The sequence below is a fragment of the Schistocerca serialis genome, chromosome 8, assembly GCF_023864345.2.
Source record: "Schistocerca serialis cubense isolate TAMUIC-IGC-003099 chromosome 8, iqSchSeri2.2, whole genome shotgun sequence".
Classification (NCBI taxonomy): domain Eukaryota; kingdom Metazoa; phylum Arthropoda; class Insecta; order Orthoptera; family Acrididae; genus Schistocerca; species Schistocerca serialis.
The window spans coordinates 73,804,282-73,827,434 of NC_064645.1; positions in this window are offsets into that span (position 1 = coordinate 73,804,282).

Below are 23,153 nucleotides of genomic sequence, written 5' to 3' on the forward strand. Positions count from 1 at the left end.
CTTAAGGTATGGATTTTAGCACCCATATTGACCTGAATTTTTGCTTCGAATGATTGTAGCTGTTATATTCCTCAGTAATGACCATTCCTCCTGAGACCCCACGTAAATTAAAACAGGGCATCTTCTTGTGACTTAATGGACTGCGATGCTAATTGGATTGTTGTTATTGTGTATTAGAGGAAATTGCAACCGCTTTGATTGTGCCGAATGTGTTCTCGCAACTGGATGATCAGGTCTACACTTACAGGACAGAAGCATTGGGAGGACAATGGGGATGGGATACTATTGGTCGCTGGTTGAAGGGTTGTGAATTCGAGAATAAACTGTGAGGTGAGTTATTAGATGGATGAGGGATGGGAGAGCATGTAGCAACCTTTGCGTCAGAGCCTTTGTAGTGTATCACTGGAAATACTACGCAACACTAGTCAGAATAAACAGTGAGACAGTGAGAGTGCCGGCCGCTGTGGCCGAGCGGTTCTAGGCGCTTCAGTCCGAAACTGCTCTGCTGCTACGGTCGCAGGTTAGAATCCTGCTTCGGGCATGGATGTGTGTGATGTCCTTAGGTTAGTTAGGTTTCAGTAGTTCTAAGTCTAGGGGACTGATGACCTCAGATGTTAAGTCCCATAGTGCTTAGAGTCATTTGAACCATTTTTGAATAGTGAGAATAAACCATAGTGTTTGACCAGGAGGAAATGAATTCCAAAGAGTTGCGAGAGTTTGTAGCGCTATCATTAAAACAAAATACGGAGTGATTAGCAAGTGTGATTTTGTGTTGTATTCGAGGTGAATATTTGAGAAACAGTTTTTACAAACATTTTAAGTTATGCGGACAGGATGCTAGAAGTTGTTTTGAAGTAGTAATGTGTTGACGTGTCGGAGATCAACAGTTAATTCAAGTATGCCAGGAGGTGACTAGCTTACTTTTATAGACGCAGGTGGTATGGTTTACAGTAAGGTGGGAACGAAAGCGATACGCTTTGCTGTAGGGACTTATTGGGAGAATAGCTTCAATTTTGTGTCTAAATATTGTGCCAGATTGAGCATGTTCGGGTAAGGGTATGACTTTGATAGGATCGACACTTATCAATGTTGAATCGATAGTGGCAAATAATGGTTACATTGCTTGTGAATTGTTTGATGGCTGAATCAGATTCAGCATATTATGTTTAGAGACGACCGGGTAATTACAGACAGCGAGAGGAACTGGGTGCAAGCAGGTACGTCGTAGCTAAACAGAAGATCTTAGTATACTAGCGTTTGTGAAAACTGCAATATTCAGAAAGAATATCCCGAAAGATGCCATACTTGGAAGGCATGTAGAACAATGTACAATCAATAACGTGTGATGCTGTAGAACGATCAATCTCCAGGAAATGAATTAATTATTATGTTTAGTGTGGAGCATGTTGTCACGATTTCCTCTTCTTTGTCAATCTTCCCTGGCCAGACGTATACTTACACTAAACAGTCTCAATAACGTAATTAAATATTCTGTCCTCTGCCTTCCCTTTACGGCTCCCTCTGTAACCTGGGGATGTCATTTCCTCATTTTTCGAATCATCCTACTGCTTTACTACTTAGTTTCATCCGATTTTTCGTTTCTTAGGCAACTTTGTGGAGGACACGCTAATTTCTTTTCAGTTCATCAAATGTATAGCATCCTTCTGCTGTACCACGTCCAGAACGCTTCGATCTTCTTCATTTCCGGCTTCCCCAGGTACCACGTCCATACGATGAGGAACTAGGGATGTGGAGCCTCATTCTCAAGTTAATATTTATATTTGATCCTAGCAGACTTCTTTCGTCGATGTATGTCTCTTTGCCTATGCTATTCTGCTTCTCGTATCTTCCTTCCTTCGTCCACCATGCATTAATTTGCTTCCATGACGGAAGAATCCGTTCAGATTCTCTACATCTTTGTTTCCAATATTGGTTGTAAATTCTGTCGGTAACCTCATTTCTGCTACTAATCAACACTATCGACTTTCTTTAGTTTGCTGTCAGGCCACAATCTGTCGTGAGGGAACAATTCATGGCATTAAACATGTTTCGAAATTTTTCCTCCGTTTCACGGTCGGTAGTAATGTTGTCAGCATTAATGTCCTTCCACCCTGAGAACTATTTCAACTTCTGAACCTTCCACTTGTTTCCTTCATCGCTCCCGCCTCGTACAGTCTGACAAGTAGAGAAGCAGCTTTCTTGTTCTGTGCCCCTTTAGACATGAATACGTACTAATTTATTTTCGATTCTTGTATATATAGTACGCCTTTTCTTACAGCATAGATCCTCTTTTCTAAACATTTTGAAAAACTATCGACATTTTACATGGTGAAACATTATTTCTTAATCGACACACTTAACGACTAGGGCTTTATCGGTATGCATGCGACAGCACGAGTGTCTGATACACTGCGGTCGCCAAAGCATGTATAAGACAAAAAATGTCTGGCACAGTTGTTAGATCGGTTACTGCTGCTGCAACGTCAGGTTATCAACATTTAGTTGAGTTTGAACGTGGTGTTGTAGTCGGCGCCGAGCGATGGGACATAGCGTCTCCGAGTTAGCGATGAAGTGGTAATTTTCCCGTACGACCATTTCACGAGTACACCGTGAACATTAGGAATCTGGTAAAACATCAGATCTGCGACATCGCTGCTGCCGGAAAAGGATCCTGCAAGAACGGGACCAACTACGACTGAAGCGAATCGTTCAGCATGACAGAAATGCGACACTTCCGCAAATTGTTGCAGATTTCAATGCTGGGCCATCAACAAGTGTCAGCGTGCAACCCATTCAACGAAACTTCATTGATATGGGCCTTCGGAGCCGAAGGCCCACGTGTGTACCATTGATGACGGCAGGACGGCCTTACGCCTTGTCTGGGTCTGTCAACACCCACATTGGGCTGTCGATGACTGGAAAGGTGTTGTCTGGTCGTACGAATCTCGTTTCAAATTGTATCGAGCGCATGGACGTGTATGGATATGGAGACAACCTCATGAATCCATGGACCCTACAATGGACTGTTCACGGTGTTGGAGGCCTCCATCGATTCACGTCCATTGTGCATCCCGACGGACTTGGGCAATTCCAGTAGGACAATGCGAAACCCATACGTTCAGAATTGCTACGAAGTGGCTCCAGGAACACTCTTCTGACTTTAAACTCCCCAGACAAAACATTATTCGTCATATCTCGTGCTGTTCAGATGAGAAATCCACCCCGACGTACTCTAACTGATTTACGGAACAGCCCTGCGGGACTCATGGTGTCAATTCCCTGTAGCTCTACTTCAGACATTAGTCGAGTCCATGCCACCTCGCGTTGCAGCACTGCTACGTGCTCCGGTGGCCTTACACGATATTAGGCAGGCGTATCACTTTCTTTGGCTCTCAGTATATGCTCCAGAAATCCGCGTATAAGAAATAGATTTTCTGGTGCTCATACTTCGTCCTGTGATGGTGATAAACATATAGGGCTCAGTGTTTGGATAGCCCATGGGCTAGGGACCATTTTTATACCCAACAAAGGATCGTCTTCATACTAATATTCTATAGTAGAGGACCAAATTATGCACAGTTCCTCCTTCTCAGGTAAATGGAAAAAATCGGTCAGTACCTGGCATCTTCCATCGGTTGCGTGAAGCGGCGTCTGCTGGTAATTAAGGCGTTAATTCCGACTATTTCCTCTTGTAATATAGCTACGCCAATACTCACGCACCATAAATTTTCACTGATGTTGCAGCACATGGAAATCACTGGATATGGGGTAATAATGAGCTATTTACTTTAAGTAATTGATTACACTCGGGGAATGCAATTTAAACCACAAAATTATTATTGCCTCCAAACTTTACACACTGTAGAGATCTTGGTTTGACTGTTACACAAACTGATTCACAAAATATAAATGTAATGGTAATGGCGTCGGTATAACAACCACTGTTCATAATAATACTCTTGTAAGATAACTTCTAATTCGTTGCTACCGAAGTGAGCTCACCAATGGACTTCATCAGTTATTGAGATCACAATACGCCGTTGGATGCGGCTGCTGGTCCTTTCACACCTCGCTCTTGGCACAAGCAACTCGTCGCAATTAACGCAGCTTTGAACTATGCAGTGCCATGTACCCCAGAACGGATAACCGTACTATTTTCCGCTCACAGCCAATCTCCGTCGAAATACCGCGTCTTACAAGCCTTAGTGTCTATTTAGCTTGTAGCCATCCGATAAACGAAGTCCATATCTGTTTTCAGCTCACTTCTAAATGGTCTGTTAGCAACGTTACCATAGCACACACCGGCAGTCACTTCCACTCCACTTAACACTTGTTCTGCTTCAGAGCTACGCCAACTTACTTCTACCGCGAATATTACGCGCCGACCTGTAACCCGTTCTTATTCTCGGGGATTCCCCCCACACCTAAACATTATTTTATATTACGCCAAGTTCTCTATTTACAATTAAACATACCATAGCATTACAATATTCAATTACAGTCATTTTCGTATATTAAAGTAATATTACATTTATATTTTTACTAAACGTAACAATATTATTTAGTTTAATTCTTTTGTTATTTCGCTTTCAAAGTGCAGCAAAAGCCAGACACTGTTTCCCACATAGGGTTCTTCAATTTAACTGCCACCAGGGGGATGCACTTCCGCTTTGCCTTCGATTCTGGCCCACAGATGGCATAAGCGTCCACTTTCTCTGGCATTGCGCCTTGACTATACCTGGCATTCACTAGACGGCATGTTGTCACAGTATGGAGCATCATTAGTTCATGGGCGGTTCCTCAGAAATGGTACTATATTTTCGCCATCATCATCAGACCAGAGTCCAAAAGGTTCAAATGGCTCTGAGCACTATGGGACTTAACATCTATGGTCATCAGTCCCCTAGAACTTAGAACTACCTAAACCTAACTAACCTAAGAACAGCACACGACACCCAGCCATCACGAGGCAGAGAAAATCCCTGACCCCACCGGGAATCGAACCCGGGAACCCGGGCGTGGGAAGCGAGAACGCTACCGCACGACCACGAGATGTGGGCTGACCAGAGTCCAACCGAGGATTAAAGGATAGCTGTGTTCAGGTAATGGCTGAAATTTTTATGATATTTTCCTTAAGATCCCAATCTCCAACAGTCTTGAAAATGTTCTTCATATCTTTATAGGTTTTCCAGACACTGAAACTTGTCACTAAAAAGTAAGAGATACTGGCTGGGGACGCTAATTGAAACTCGAAGAAACTTCTGAGTGCTTTAAAAAGGGTAAGAGATCCTGGCAATGTCATACACAATGAAAGGCTACCTGTCAACGTTGAATGCAATGAAAATTAACGCTTGGGGTTACTATATTAAATAATGATTTAATTGAGAAGGTGAACAAGATTTAGTTTACTGCCAACATTTATGTTTCCAAACACACAAAAAACAAAAAACAAAGACAGGTCTAATTAAACCTAAACAGATTATTTTCGAATATCGTAAACAACTAACAGGTGGTTTAAGACCATAATGGATATGGATCCTGGGTGGCAAAGGTGAGTCAAATACACTGGCCCTAAAAATGTGGATACCACTCTGACGCTTAGCAGACTTTGACCTGTTCAATCTACCTTAGGATATGTGGGTGCAGCTGAGAGCAATTGGCGATTGAGGTTTGTGCGCCTAGGCCCGGCTGGAGCAGCAGTACTTTACCTTTTTTGCTTCGTGCAGCGATGTAACTTGGAGATGGCGTGTCGTGTGCGTCAGTAGCGAGACGTAAAGCCGTCGGCACACGGACCGTGCTGTCGGACGTCAACGTTGAGCGAGCTAAGTTCAACGTGCTGCTGAAAAACGGGCGCGCGTAAATTTCCCACGTTAGCTCTATTAAAACGTGCATTTCCTCCATCGTCCAAGGAAAGAAAGTACCAAGTCCACCAGTAAGGACACAGGCTTATAAAAATTCTATTACACACAGTGCGATACAAATTTGCAATACTTTTCCACATAAGATAAACATTATTTCATCATTCCCACATTTTAGTAAAACCCCAAGGTCAGTCTTACTTGGTCACTGTTCCTACCCAGCAGCAGAATCTTTGCAACATGTGAATTACGAAGCGTTAAAGAAAAAGGAGCAAATTGTCTTTATACAAATAGCGCAAGCTGTCCTGTAGATTAAGCCAATCGAACAAAGTCACCCCTCAAAGAAACGTGAACTTATATTTACATAACATCAAATATTATAAAATATACTTGCATTAAACTAATAATAAAGTATCAGAACCTAATAAAAACGCAAATGTTAGGAAAAAAATAGTTAGAAAGTGCCGAGACGCGAACCACCATTCCAATATGTAACTTCTTCCATACAATATAACCAGCACTACTCATTACGCTAAACTAACAGCAACCTGCCGAAGACCAAGCACACCCTCTTATCATTTGCTGAAAACCTAAATCGTAGATACGTTACTAACTCAACCTGAAGTATAACAAATTGTACCAAGAACAATGCGTTTTGGGCGGATCTTCAGTGCGTCGCTGTCTTCAGATAGAGTACTCTCATAATACTGCAGTTACAATAATTCTTTTGCCACGAACATGATGTTTATCATTATTTTAAAGGAACGAATCACACAGTTGACAACGGGTTATCCAGTGATTCTCAATTTGCTGGTGCTCAAAAACGGCAAATATACGTATAGGCTTGAAATTAATGCCAATATGGTGCTCACAACTCTGTACTTAAAGGAAGACGGCGTGAGTGTCACATAGGTGGCGTTGTGCCATCTCATTGGTCAACGCTCAGACGCACGCTCAGAATATCTGACATATTAGATATTGCTCTGCGTGTTCGAAAAGACTCCTGAACGTCCTATTCCACGCTATGACGTCAGAATCTCGGCACGCTCAACGCTCAACGTTCGGATGCACGGTCCGTGTGCCGACGGCTTAAGGCGGCACCTGTGAGTCGATCGCGCCCACAAAAGAAACGAAAAATCCCAGGCAAACGGATCGCAGTTCACTCCCTACTACAGCCCTGAAATCACTGAAGATTTCAGTGTGTGACACACCCGTTCGCTGGTCGTACCAAAGACCAGTTCGTCTCACTTACACGGCAGAGCGCACAAGGATGCCAAACGTCGAGAGCGGTAAACGAAATCGAATGTGTGTGCCCTCGGCAAGAGGCGAGACGTTTAAAGTCACACTGTGGGCACAGTGAAAACTTCACCACAGGCTCCCCAGTCTAACTTCTCGCAAGTTGAGCCAGTCTTAGGACTGGTCACAAGTACCAACGACACCTGCCGGAGCTTCAACCAGAAGTTGCTTCCTGCCCGAAGTACAGAGCCAGAGTTCCTCGCAGACCGAAGTCCCCCGCCAGAGAGCCTCTCACCTCCCCAGATAGAAACAATTTCCGTTTTTCAGCACAGTATACGAACGACGACGCCTTCGATTTCGACTTGAGCCAACCACAGAGCTTTAGAGGTGCTAAATTTCCTCTCTTACACGCCAGCACAAACTCACGGCGAACCGGCGCAAGGGTTAAGAGACCTGCGTCTCTGGAAAAAAAAAGAAACCGCCAATTACAGCCATTTTTGAGATTCGTGGTGGGAGCAGATATTTTCCCCCGAAGACGTGTCGCTTCCCACGGCAGCAAGCGAACAGATACAATCTTACAGATATTTATCGTAATTGCCTGTGCCTTGGAGCACGTTAGTTCTTGCTCGGTGGTGTAGTAAACATTCTATCTCTAAACGTTTCCCAGACGTCAGCGTTTCCTTTACGACCAAGGCGGCCGATGGAAATGGGTCACCGGCCCATTTACAGCTTTCGGCGAACACGAAAACTTGTAAATTTTGTTTAGGCGTAGCGCAGTCCACAATGCCCTGTTTACAACTCCAGTATGTAGACGCGTCCCTTCAGTACGTCGCCCCCAGCCCAGGTAAAGCGGACATTGTCCTGCTGAAAACCCGTCTCGACTAGGGGGTGCTGTGTCAGAAACTTTGCGACCGTGGGACAGTCTGGCAAGGTCAACTAATGGATAGCTCGCCACCACTTGCATTCAACTTCAAACATGCCGTTTCTAAGAACCAATAACCATAAACATTCCTCATGCTTCTATCTCCATCAACGTCCGCACAGGCTGTTAATCTCTGGGATCTCGCACTGGTTGCGAAATGTTGGAACAACAGTATTCATTTCAAACAAAATATCTATGAAGAAGAGGTGAAAGAGTAACTTGTCCTAGAAATATTTATGAAAAATCGGTGAGAGAGAAACTTTTCCTCTCTCAATACAGAGGCTGAAATGGTTCAAATGGCCCTGAACACTATGGGACTTAACATCTGAGGTCATCATCCCCTAGAACTTAGAACTACTTAAACCTGACTAACCAAGGACATCACACACATCCATGCCCGAGGCAGGATTCGAAGCTGCCACAGTAGTGGTGGCGCGGTTCCAGACTGAAGCTCCTAGAACCACTCGGCCACACCGGCCTGCTTACAGAGATTCAAAATTACTCTATTTTTACATGTAAAATACGCGCGTAAATACTGGAAGACAGCGGCTATGTTATAGAAAGAGCGTAGGAGAGGATGGTAGAGTGAGAGAAAGAGAAGGACACAGAAACACTGGAACATAGTTGAGCGTAACAGAACAGTGCTAGGAAAAGAGTGAAGAAAGAGTAATGCCATGGGGATGGTGGGGGGGGGGGGGGGGGAAATAAAGAGAAAGAGAATGTGGAGAAAGCGGAAGCGAGTGAAAGCCAGTTGTAGTTAGAATCAGACAATATGACAATGATAGCAAGGAAGAGCGAGATAGTGACAGCGAGAAGAGGCAGCAGCAGTAGGAAGGAAGGAATGAGATATTAGCAGTAATAGAGAGCCAGGGGGAGACAGTGAAACTAAATGATGGGAGATTGCAGTAGTAGCACAGAACGAAGGGGACTGTGGCTGTGTCATGGACAAGAGACAGTGGCAGAGGAACACAATGAAATAATCGCAATGAGTTGGGCTGAATGAGTGAATGAGAAAGGACAACAGGGAGTAAATGGAGATGAGTGACGTATAGCAGTGGACTATTGGGTTTGAGTGAGTTACAGTTAATAGAGCTTGGGGGACTTTGAGGTGAGTTGCATGTTGCAGAAAGCGAGAATACGTTCGCATACCGAAATTTTTGGGAAAATTTTTAATGATGCAGAGGAAGGTAGAATGAGGTAGCTGGTAGCTCACTTTTCAGTCAAAGCCTTTTAAATAAACTGTATTTTTTATGCTCTGATAGCAGCATTTTTCTGCTGATTTTCCTTGTGTCTTGCTTCATCTGCGTAACGCCACATTTTGTGTTCCTTTGACTTTACTAAAGCTAAATAGTTTGTCATCCAACAGAGCCTGAGGATTCTTAACCATTGTTTTGTGTATTATTTGGGTCAGTACCTTGTGGCCATCAACTATCATGGTACTGCGGCATTTCTCTACGTATAGTATTTGAATCGGGGAAATTGACAAGGCTGTGAACCCAGACTATTCGAAAGAAGAGGATTAAACGTAGCGATAAACATTCACCGTAAGAACAATGTGAGGACAACACAGTAATATAGCTATACCGCTCGTATAGACATAATTTGCCAGTCCTTTTCGATTTATTAGATATATTTTAACAGTGTCGAACAACTGGAAGAAGCAACTTTGGAGTCACAGACAAAGAAACAGTAGACCAACTAGCAAAGAGTATTACCATGAAAAGGATTCTTTTCTTTGCTCGTCTGCCTCATAAAGATGGGAAACTGGCATTCAATTAATGATGATGATTCTTGAAAACCTCTCACACGACGAAAAACCGAACCGTTGCAGATACTGAACCATTAATTGATAAAGGAGAACTGTATCCAGTATTAAACTTTTCCGACGTCATGCAGTACGACTAATAAGAATTAGAAATGGGTATGGGCATTTATGAACACTTCCATACAGACATAAAGTTTTGATCTTTCCATATTTCCAGGATCACCCGTTGGAAAGGGCAGATATAGAACACATACTGCTTGGCTGATCACGATATGCCACCTGACATTCCAAACTCCATAAGAAATAGTGAAACTAGGAATTGCCGTACTCACAACTGTCACAAATACTGCCCACAAGGGCACCCATGCCCATACGCAGTGGTGACTCCAAAAGGGAAAGGGGGAGGTGGCCCCACTCTAGCTCACGGAGAATGGCATAGAGAGTGGTCGTGTATTTTTCTTTCAACAAAATGATTTAAAGGTCGGTATTATGCAGGTTTTTAACAGGGTCTGAATTGCAACGTTTTTATGCCTACTTATAAGTCACCATTAGTATTCTCAAATACTAAATATTATCCATAACCCCCAGGCCTAGACCTCTTCCCCCCCCCCCCCCCCCCCTCCCAACCAAATTATCCTCGGGCGCCTTTGCTTGTCGACAAAGCGAATATTTTCAGGAAACAATTATTCGTCTCCCAAGCCCAAGATTTGCTTCACAGAGCGACAGAAACTGCATGCACTGACTTTACAGTTGCACGCAGCACAGGAACCATCTGCAATCATTTATTAACAGGATATTCGTTCTCAGTGCTAACCGTCTCCAACTGCGAGCGCTACAAAGTTCTGCAGCATTATGTTTCTCAGCACAAAATACTCACATCACTTGTTAAGGACAAAAGTAAGGACGTTTATGTGCTTCCGTTATATGGCTTGACAGTAGGAAATGAACCATGAGATACAGGCTATCCAGACTTCACTTATCAAAGAATTGCGTAGTTAGTAAACATATTAATCCTAACACGGACGCACGTGTTTTCAAATCGTTACTAGGAACACCCCAAACAAACGCGCCTATAATGACATAGCTGTGCAGCCTACTGAATAAATGGTTCCTCAGAATGCTACCTCACGCTATATGAGAGTAGGATTTTACATTAATAAAGTATCAAATTACTTTTTGGAATCACACACAATATTTCCCAATTCCTACAGTCGTTTGTGAAATTATTTATTTGTGCTTTTCTTCGTTCTGTATTACAGATTTAAGTCATTACACATATGACTGAATATTTATTGAGTCAACTCATGCAAAAGTTTTACGAGTCTAGTCACTGTCACTAGCTACAACGGGAGCCTTTTCGTGACAATTTTCACATACATTCTTCATGTGCTTTAGACACATGGTTAGCAAACGTCGGGCGATGTGCCATTTAACTTTGATGGCTTTACTCCGAGGACAAACTGTGTAGCGCCTGGGCTTGATTCTCCTTTGTTCATAAGGTGCTATGTTGTTGCTGTCTTCGATTCCTGCCATTGTAGGAGTTTTCTATGTAACACGTTTAGGCAAAGAATGAATGGCTGTTCTTTTGCAAACTATGGAGTTTGATAATGCTAATCCCCACTTCACCCAAAAATAATCTCAGGGTAATCTTTTCATTGTTTTGCTTGAACATGAGATTAAGGCGTTAATGCCAGCTATTTCAGTCATTCGGAAAACAGTGCAAATGGCTAGCGTCTGGTTTTCCTCGAGGTTATGTCTGCTCCTGGTTTGGTGTATTGTATATTGCTATAATTTCTTGTTTGTTCTTGCAGCAATATTAGTGTGAGTGAGACCGTCATGACGCGAACATGAAAGGAGGATAACGCCTTTTCTCCTTTCCCTGGCACATATGAAACTATGTTCCTAACCCTTCGGATACCAAAAAGGGTGCTTCTTAATTCACGACCTCTCATGCAATCGCACTCTGGAGCTACCTGTCTCTTATTCTTCTTAAGAGTTCCTACTACTGTCAGTTTCTTCATCAGGAGTCCCTCACGCAGTGCCAAGAGTCACATCTCGTCCTATCCCTTCGATAGGCCGTACGAATCTATTTGCTATCTCCTTACGTGAGTTCTGACAATGCTAAGAAGCGCTCTGGTTCTTTTGTAACGTATCTTTCCATCCCAAGTACACCACGTTCTTGCATTGCGCAAGATAAAAACCTTCAGTCCTTTTTTGCTTTGCGTGGTATATACTGAAACGCTCTGCTACTGCTCAAACGTCCAGTACCGACGGGTACTTGCCCATTTTAGTCGGTTGCCAATAACGTGGTGTTAACATTGGAACATGCATGGGTCGTCGGCTGCTGAGGTCCATCCTTAGGAGTATTCTACGCAATTCCTCACTAGTCCTGTGCCAGTGTGTAGTCGTATGGGACTTAATTATTCCCCGTGCATTTGCCTCTATATGGGCTGTCCCATACCTTTTGGGTCAAATTGAAACCGAACGAGTTGGCGCAGAGCCCAGCACATTGGACCCGCAGTCGGGAGGACGACTGACCAAACCCACGTCGGACCATCCTGATTTAGGTTTCTCATGATTTCCCTAAATCCCTGCCGCCCAATGTGGCCGGGAGGTTCTAGGCGCTTCTGTCTGGAACCGCGCGACCGCTACGGTCGCAGGCTCGAATCCTGCCTCGGGTATGGATGTGTGTGATGTGCTTAGGTTAGTTAGGTTTAAGTAGTTCTACGTTCTAGCGGACTGATGACCTCAGATGTTAAGTCCCATAGTGCTCAGAGCTATTTGAACCTAAACCATGCCGGGATGATTCCTGTGAAAGGGCACGGCCGACTTCCTTCTCCATCCCTCCCCAATCTGATGGGACCGATGACCTCGCTGCTTGGTCCCCTCCCACGAATCAACCAACCAACCAACCATCAAACTAAAACAGATGACAATGAATCCGCAGTCGATTGTATTGAGATAGGGAACCAATGGTCGGAAATGCATATTTATTGTGTTATGGACATACACAGCGTACTCCGCATAACAACAAAGCTGCTCTTACTAACTTTTCGATGTTACAACCGTCAGTCTCAGTGCTTGCATGGCAACGGGGCGTGATGTTCTGCCGCACTCTCTCAATGATACCACACACCAACGTCTTGACGTAACTCCAGAGTAAAACGTCCAGAGGTGTGAGATGCGGCGATCGCGCTGGCCATGGGACAGGACCTCCCCTTCCAATCCTACGAAGTGGGTATGCGCTCTTCAGGTGCTCGCAGACCTTAATACCGCAGTGGGCTGGTGTACCACCGTGTTGAAACAACATACTTACGACAGGAGGTACGGTCTCTAAGAACTGTCTCTTATTAAGATCAGGTAACGTGGACAAGTCAAACGGCGAGGCAGCAAATAAGATCCTATTAGGTGACCTCGGACAATGCCCTCCCGTACTTTGAAAGAGAATTGTTGCTGGTAACCATCGACTAGGGTGGCGTATGGATTGTCCTAGCCCCAGATATTGCTATTGCGGCTGATGAAAACACCATCACGGACGAATGAGGCTACATCGGTGAACATTACGAGCTGTACGAAGTTCCGTACTGCAGTACTGTGGTGGACAGTCCACTGACGCAGGTAAACGCGGGGCTTAAAATTCGTTGGTCGCAGAGGTTTTATACGTCCTTTCTGACAGGTATCGTCTTTACGATGGCGTTCTTTGTGCGTTTCACAGGCAATTTGACGTGTGCTTACTGCTAGGTGATCGGGCACACGATCCAACACCATCGACTCAAATTTTGATGTTCGAACGTGCCTTTGGGGGCAATTTTGGGCGGCTCTCTGCGGTGTGAACGATTCCGTCTCTATTAAGTTGGCATCCGTGCAGATAAACTTCTTCCAGTTAGGACGACACTTGATGGGAAGACGTCCTCCGTACAAGCTGCTTTACGGGCACTACATCCTACTAGTCTGTACATTAAATGCATGCCTCCCAACTCCTGTGAGGAGTAACGTCCCTTTTTTGACTATGCGTCATGCACTGCACACAGTAACACACCCTACCATTGATGCAACGCAAGCTGTGTGCTGCAATGGACAACTCACATCAGGGACAATGGTGCGTGTGCGGCACACCTTAATGCACCGGTGAGGTGCATGCGGTCGTCACATAACACACGTGCGATAGGTGACATTGTATCCAGTACATCTATTTGGTGTTCATAGGTGTACACTGCTTATCACGCGCTGGCTGTACCCTGGATCTTTGCGAGAGTGTGGCACAATTGCATGTGCCGTTGCAGTACATGCAATGAGAGTGGCACTTGTCTCGCTGAACAATTATACACATTAAAAATGTTTTCCATCACCTCAGTTCCGAGAATTCCGGAACCTGAACAAAAAATTGGAATAGAGATCAACATAAACATCATTTCCGCCCTTTTTATTGCTCATGAAAACCACACATTGCGTGTTGTACCACCATACAGCGAGACCTTCAGAGGTGGTGGAAAAGACTGCTGTATAGACCGGTACGTCTAATAAACTGTAGCACGTCCTCTTGCACTGATGCATGCCTGTATTCGACGTGGCATACTATCCACAAGTTCATCAAGGGACTGTTGGTCCAGATTGTCCCACTCCTCAACGGCTATTCGGCGTAGATCCCTCAGAGCGGTCCGTGGGTCACGTCGTCCATAAACAGTGCTTTTCAGTCCATCCCAGGATGTTCGATAGCGTTCATGTTTGGAGAACATGCTGGCCACTCTAGTCGAGCGACGTCGTTATCCTGAAGGAAGTCGTTCAGAAGATGAGCAAGATGGGCTCACAAATTATCGTCCATGAAGACGAATGCCAGGCCAATATTCTGCCGATTTGTTGCACTATCGGAGGATGGCGTTCACGTGTCGCACAGTGGATAGGGCGCCTTCCACGACCGCCAGCGGCATATGTCGGCCCCACATAATGCCACCCCAAAACAGCAGGGAACCTCCAACTTGCTGCACTCGCTGGACAGTGTGCCTAAGGCGTTTAGCCTGACCGGGTAGCCTCCAAACACGTCTCCTACGATTGTCTGGTTGAAGGCGTAAGCAACACTGACCGCTGAAGAGAACGCGATGCCAATTCTGAGCGGACCATTCCGCATGTTGTTGGACCCATCTGTACCGCACTGCATGAAGTGGTTGCAAAGATGAACCTCACCATCGACGTCGGGAGTGAAGCTGCGCATCATGCAGCCTATTGCGCACAGCTTGGGTCGTAACACGACGTCCTGTGGCTGCACGAAAAGCATTATTCAGTATGGTGGCGTTGGTGTCAGTGTTCCTCCGAAACATAATCCTTAGGTAGCGGTCATCCACTGCCGTAGTAGCCCTTGGGCGGTCTGAGCGAGGCATCTCATCGACAGTTCCTGTCTCTCTGTATCTCCTCCATGTCCGAACCACATCGTTTTGATTCACTCCGAGACGCCTGGACGCTTCCCGTGTTAAGAGCCCTTCCTGGCACAAAGTAACAATGCGGATGGGATCTAACTGCGATACTGATCGTCTAAGCATGGTTGAATTACAGACAATATGAGCCGTGTACCTCCGTCCTGGTGGAATGACTGGAACTGATCGTCCAATGCTCATGCATGGTTGTTTCTATCTTTGGGTAGGTTTAGTGACATCTCTGAGCAGTCAAAGGGAGTGAGTTTGTGATGCAATATCCACAGTCAACGTCTATCTTCAGGAGTTCTGGGAACTGGGGTGATGCAAAACTTTCTTTGATGTGTGTACTGTGAGTTAGGTTGTTGTTAAGTGGTGTACGTTGTGTATGCCCATAACACAATAAATACGCGTTTTCGATTACTGGTTCTGCATCTCAGTGTAATCAGTAGTGGACCCACCACCATATGTTTCAATTTAACCACAATGTCTGGGACACCCTGTATGCCACCAGTAGTTGCTCCACCGAGAAATTCACGGTTACCCGCAGTATAATTGCTTATCATAATCTTCGTCACTCATATATAATAACACAGGTAAACAAATATGGATATTTTAAAGAAGCTTATAACTTGAGAGGTTATATAATACATTTGCAGGGTGCTACGTACTGTTGTACTTTCTATAACAGTGTAACTCTCAAGACTGTAGCAGAGGTAAGTTACAACGTCCAGCGCCAAAGATCTTTGAAATAGAAGAAACAGATATCAATATATTCACATTTAGAGATAATATATTCCCAGATTCTTACACTATTACCTGCTGAATAATGTTTTTCATTGTACCCATTAATATCTTCCACGTAGATCCATTTACAGATCTATTCTCTGTCGAGGTGGGCAGAACAGGCCATTCTTGAACTGTCACTTCATTTCTTTCAGATCTCAGCAGGATCTAGAATGCAGGGGAAGGCATTCCTCACTCGGAACATTCTTGAAGGAGTTATAGTTTTAGAATTGATCTGATAACTGAGGACAGTCTCACAAAAACGGTGGTTACTACCGGAGAAACTGAAGTATTTTTAATTTGTGTTTAGGTCAATATTAGTTAAGAACAAAAATGTGGGAACAGAAAATCGTGGACTTTTCATCACTGTCCTATTGACTGAACCTCTGAAAATTAGAAACCTGGCAAGCATACCAAGTTCTTAGTCGAATTGTAATTTCTGATAATTAGAGACGAGAAGGCGCAATCTCTACTTACTTTGAAGAACACATTCATTACCGATGAGCGTTTCCATCAATTAACGTTCTCATCTACTCATACCCAAAAACCTTGTTATGTGTTCTGTTGCATTATGACTGTATTGCACACACCTGTTCACATTATAGTGGATAGTATGTAGTACATTCTGTACACGGTTGTTGAAAATAGAACCAGGTTTTTCAGAAAAAACAATACAGTTACGCGTGATGCTTTTTTGCTACACTATTTCTATTTGCCTCTAACTTGTTTTCACTTTTACAAACCTGTGTGGAATGTGCTACATACTATCCAATATAACGTAAGTATGGCAGGTGTGATACGCTCATAATGGACAAGGGCGGGTAACAGCTTTTTAGAATTTCAGAAGATGACGGTCTTAACTGTTGAAACAGGTCATCAGTAATAAAGCATTCTGAATTCTTAGTGGAGTCAACAGTTTCGCCTAACTGGTGTCACCTAACGTAGTAGTAACGTAAGGGTTTATCACTTACATAACAGCTGTAATACAACATTATGTACACTGGACACAAATTTCGTTCACCGCAAATTAAAACGGTATGTCAGCTGTAACCCAACTGCCTCCCGTTAGATTAAATTCGAAGCCTCATAGTCTGAATTATTATGTAACACAATGGAGTTATTTTAAGTCTACGCGACAAACAACATTCCTATTAAGATTCTATCACTAGAAAACTGTATGCTAAATTAAATTATCAATTTTAACAGTGATTGTTCCTGAATAACTTATCTCAGATCGAAATAAAGTAATATTTCCACTTGAAAGGTAAGAAAATCACTTTCGATACCAAAGTTACTGTAAAATTCACGTTCACAACTAATAAACTGAATCACAAGAAATGTAAATTGCGAAAAGCTTATGAATTACGCTGTAAAATAAACCAAAATCATCATATAACTGCGCATAGATGACTGAAAAAGCAATTGAAGTTACACGTGACTTTTGGAATGCTACAAGAAGGTGAGTTCCCAAAAGTAAACAGAAGGTCTTGTAATAGTGCAGCTGACATATTTAAAATTCTCATTTTGTTTCAGGCGTTTCACCAAGGATAAATATTTTGTTTTATTCCGATTGGTCAGATACGTAAACATAATGGCGGACGACGGCGAATCTCACACTTGTTTCATAAAGTCCATACATAGTATAAAACTTTGGAGATTTGTGGTAAGGTCCTATGAGACCAAACTGCTGAGATCATCGGTCCGTAGGCTTACATACTACTTAATCTAACTTAGACTAACTTACGCTAAGGACAACACACACACCCACGCTCGAGAGAGGACTCGAACCTCCGAAAGAGGGAGGGGGGGGGGGATGCGACTCACACAGCGCGGCTAACCCTCGCGGCTATTATAAAATGGATTTACATATATCATAATGTATGTACGTACGTATGTATGTACGTATGTTGCTCATCTCCTCCTAAACAACCGGACTGATTTCAACTAAACTTGGTACGCAAATCACATATTGTTGACGGTGGGGAATGGGGTGGGGGAGACCAACTATCTTCCTATGGGATGGATTTTGGGGCGATAAAGCATTGTAGACCACGAAGTGCCAGTACTCTTACTTTAATCACACAATATATGAGAATGAGAGCAGTTAGTGACTTGCAACAAACTTTACACATAATTTCAAATTTTTCTCGCTGTCGACCCACAGGAAACGATGAAGGGAAATGTTTATAGCTTACTACATTTTTGCTGTTCATGCACATGCAGCATGACATTTTAATTTATTATTTCTTTACAAACTGTATTTACGACACATTTTTCAAGGAGAATCTCCGTATAATGTTAAACGTACCTACAAAAATATGTGACTCTATGACATATAGTTCAGGATATACAACGTCATAAAAACTGAGATGAGTGAAAAACAGCCGTATCATGTATGACGCTTCAGTTTATTATTCTGTACTACTAACTCTTGAAATATCTTTGACTTCCTCAAAAAACACACGAGCATATAGCTTATCCTCTATATTTAAGGACACAAATGGTCTTCATTGACTGTCAAAACAAGTAACAAACTTCGTAACTAGTTCCTAACGGGAAAATAAGTTCAGAACTAAACGCAAGTACTTGGAATAGAAATCTTGGTCAAGGAGACAACACAATGGAAGTTTCTACAGTCAGCGTTCTCTGCTTGTCTAACTACCAAACGTTTGAGTCAACGCTCTCTTTGAGTGGAGAACATTGGAACAAACTAAGATGTAAGTTACGATCTGTACGAGGTCACAGTTTTTACAGTCTTGCTAAACGAGTTTGACAGAATACCAACAGGCCCGCAAGCGTGTTTCCGAGGTCTCCTGGCGTCGAGGGTGGCGTGCTATCGAAGCGGCACTGGATGCATAACAGACCTCAACTTTTCACTGGCTGCGTCGGAACTGCCGTAATCGGCGTGGGCGCTCTCCTAAATACGCGTACGGCGGAGGTACACTTCCTTCTGATTGGCTGCTCGTGATATTGACGGATGCAGCAAAAGGTTCGTGGCAGGAGCGATCTGTCTTGCTGATTTACACGCGCTCTCTGGTTTGGTCCGGTGTACGCGAAAGCCCTCGGCAGGTCGCGCTGCAAATGGCGGTACCGAAACGTCGTGTAGACGCAGGGGCGGAGCTGGCAACACGCCCGACAGCGATGTGTTGCAGTGTGGTGTCGGCGCCTGAAAGCTTTCACGACACGCCAGCTGTATTCACGACACCTTTCGTAGTCATTATTAAGTTACGCCATTGGATGACCTGCTATATTATATCAGTGTACGACACACAGTTCAGGATTTACGACGTCATACGCACTGATCTCTGTGAAAATGAAACAGTGGCGCGAAATTTGCTAGATGTACAGATGAAATATGTGAACAAATAAGTTTGCAATATACACTAGCTGATCAAAGGTATCCGAACACCTGGCTGAAAAAGACTTACAAGTTCGAGGTGCCCTCGGTAATAATATTGGAATTCAGTATAGTGTTCCCCCCCCCCTCCCCCCGTAGCCTTGATGACATCTCCCACTTTCGCAGACGTAAGTTCAATCAGGTACTGGAAGGTTTCTTGGGGAATGGCAGCCCATTCTTCACGGAGTTTTACACTGAGGAGAGGTATCGCTGTCGGTCGGCGAGGCTTGGCACGAAGTCGGCGTTCCAAAACATCACAAAGATATTCTGTAGGATTCAGGTCAGGACTCTGTGCAGGCCAGTCCATTAGAGGGATGTTATTGTCGTGTAACAACTCCGCCACAGGCCGTACATTATGCTCGATCGTGTTGAAAGATGCAGTCGCCGTCCCCGAATTGCTCTTCAACAGTGGGAAGCAAAAAGGTGCTTAAAACATTAATGTAGGCCTGTGTTGTGATAGTGCCATGTAAAACAACAACGGGTGCAAGCCCCCACCATGAAAAACGCGACCACACCATTACGTCACCTCTGAATTATACGGTTGGCAGTACACACGCTGGCAGGTGACGTTCACTGGCCATTCGCCATACCCACACCCTGCCATTGGATCGTCACATTGTGTACCGTGATTCGTCACTCCACACAACGTTAGTCCACCGTTCAATCGTCCAGTTTTTAAGCTCCTTACACCAAGCGAGGCGTCGTTTGACATTTGCCGGTGTGATGTGTGGCTTATGACCAGCTGCGCGACAAGGAAATTCAAGTTTTCTCACCTGACTGTCATAGTACTTGCAGTGGATCCTGATGCAGTTTGGAATTCCTGTGTGACTGTCTGGACAGATGTCTGCATATCACACATTTCGACCCTCTTCAACAGTCGGCAGACTCTGTCAGTAAACAGACGAAGTCGGCCCGTACGCTTTTATGTTGTATGTGTGCCTTCACGTTTTCACTTCACTATCACATCGGAAACACTGGGCGTAGGGATGTTTAGGAGTGTGGAAATCCCACTTATAGAGAAATGACACAAGTGAGACCCATTTGTCTGATCATGTACGAAATCGGTGAGTTCCACGGAACGCCCCATTCTGGTCTCTAACGATGTCTAATGACTACTGAGGGGGCTGATATGGAGTACCTGGCAGTAGGTGGCAGCACAATGCACCTAATGTCAAAAAAGTATGTTTTTGGGCGTGTCCGGATACTTTTGATTACATAGTGTATTAAATAGATGTGAAATATATTTGACATGTGCGTACACTGGAAATACAATATCATGGGTAAAAATTCATGCTTAATCCCTGGAGCGATACGTAAAGAAATACTGTAGAGGGCGGACCAGAACCTAATTATAGGTGGGGTAAAGGTGATAACGCGGAACGAAATGGGAGGAGGAGAATGTAGACAGACAGAGGGGGAACGGAAGAGAGAGGGGAAAGAAAGAAATGGGAAAAGAAAGAAAAAGGTGGAAATGGGCAGGGAGAGTGGATTTGGGAGATTGTCAGGGAGACGGGGATGTGGATATAGACGAAAAGAGGGTACAAGTAAATGGACAGGTGAGCAAATGGTTCTAGGGGCAGCTATACAGAGACAGAGGGAGGGGCAGATCGACAGGGAGGCGAAGGACAGAGAAGGGCAGAAGAAGGAGGACAGAGAACTGGGGTTGTAGGAGGCAGACAGAGAGAGGGGATAAAGAGGTGGAGAAAGAGGGGGGTGAAGGAGACAATGGACAAAAGAGGGAGAAGGACGAGCTGGACTAATTGAAGATTGAAATAGACACGTACCTGGGCAATGCCAGGTACTCAGATAGTACAACATATAAGTACCCAACATTGGTTAACAACATCAGTGAGCACATATATTCCGATATCACTTCCTCATAAACGAAAGATTGATAAATACTCATATAATCTCAAAAGAAGTAAATACGGTAAAGTATAGTGACAGTCGTTTGCCGTTAACAGCCAGGTGATGGTATCAAAGTTGTTAACGATCTGTTAATATTATAATGCAGGTTTCATATTCCCCTGATATACGCATAATCGATTTGGCGCCAGTACCAAACCTCCGTCTACTCTCGCTGGATATGGGCTGGTAGAAAGGAACTGGTACTGTAACGGTGCAGTTACATACGTTTGTTTCATCGCTGCTAAAGTGGAAAATATTAATTTCGAGCTGCCTGATACGAAAAGCGCGGTCAGTTGGAAAAAATCCTTTCACTAACAGTTTCGGAAAAAAAAGTTTCACGATCACGTTTAAGAACGTCCCAGGCACCACACAGCTTCGAGATGGGGTAATGCGGCACCCAGAACGCTGATCAGAGTGGGGGTGTAACTCGGAACAAAGGGGTATGAGACGCGGAACTCACAGCTTCTCGGTGTCTCATAGAAACAGGACAACGAAGACATTGTGTTATTCACTCTTCACAGTCGTTCTAAGCTGATATTTTTATAGTTGTGCCGGGCTAAGGAATATGTTTAAATAATATTAGGTTTAATATAACGAGAGACAGGGGCTGCAATATTGTTAAGAAAATAAATTTCGCCTTGTTTCTCTGAATTCTGTCGTTTTCTTTAAGAAGTGAACTAAAAGGAAGATTGTCTCTTTTTGTTTCCAGAAAAAATAAACGCAAATTATATCTGTTTAAAACAGCAGACAAAAATTCGCTTGGTGCCTTCCAAAGAGAGAGTCTCCATTCCTTCCAAACTAAATATGTAAGTGCAGACCAGATGTGGCTCAGTTCAATGATACAGTATCGACAGCAATAGATACATTGATAAAACGTAAGTTCATAAGAGAAGTGGCTGATCCACCATGGTACACAAAACACGTCAGAACACTGTTGCAGAAGCAACGAAAAAAGCATGCCAAATTCAGAAGAACACAAAATCCACAGGACTGGCTAAGTTTCACGGAAGTTCGAAATTTACTGCGGACGTCAAGGGGAGATGCTTTTAATAGTTTCCACAATGAAACATTCTCTCAAAATATGGTAGAAAACGCACAGAGAATCTGGTCGTATGTAAAGTACACCAGTGGCAAAAAAACAGTCAATACCGTCACTGCGCGATAGCGATGGAAATGATACCGATGTTGATGCCACTAAAGCGGAGTTACTAAATACAATTTTCCGTAATTTCTTCACGAAAGAAGACAAAGTAAATATTCCAGAATTCGAAACCAGAACAGCTGTTAGCATGATTGACATAAAAGTAGATATCTTAGGTGTTGCGAACAAACTTAAATCACTTAAGAAAGGTAAGTCGTCCAGTCCAGATGGTATACTAATTAGGTTCCTTTCAGAGTATGCAGACACAATAGCGCCGTTATTAGCAATCATATACAACCCCTTATTTACGAAAGGTCTGTTCATAAAGACTGGAAAGTAGCACAGGGCACACTAATATTCAAGAAAGGAAATAGGAGTAACCCATTGAATTACAGACCCATAACACTGACCTCAATCTGCAGTAGGATTCTGGAGCATATACTGTACTCGTACATTATGAATCACTTTGAAGAAAATGACTTACTGATACATAACAATCACGTATTCAGAAAATATCGTTCTTGTGCAACACAGCTCTTTATTCCCATGAAGTAATGAGTGCTGTCGACAAGGGATCTCAGATCGATTCCATATTCCTAGATTTCCAGAAGGCTTTTGATACCGTTCCTCACAAGAGACTATTAATCAAATTGCATGCATATGGAGTATCGTCTCAGTTGTGTGACTGGATTCGTGATTTCTTCTGAGGGAGGTCGCAGTTCGTAGTGATAGACA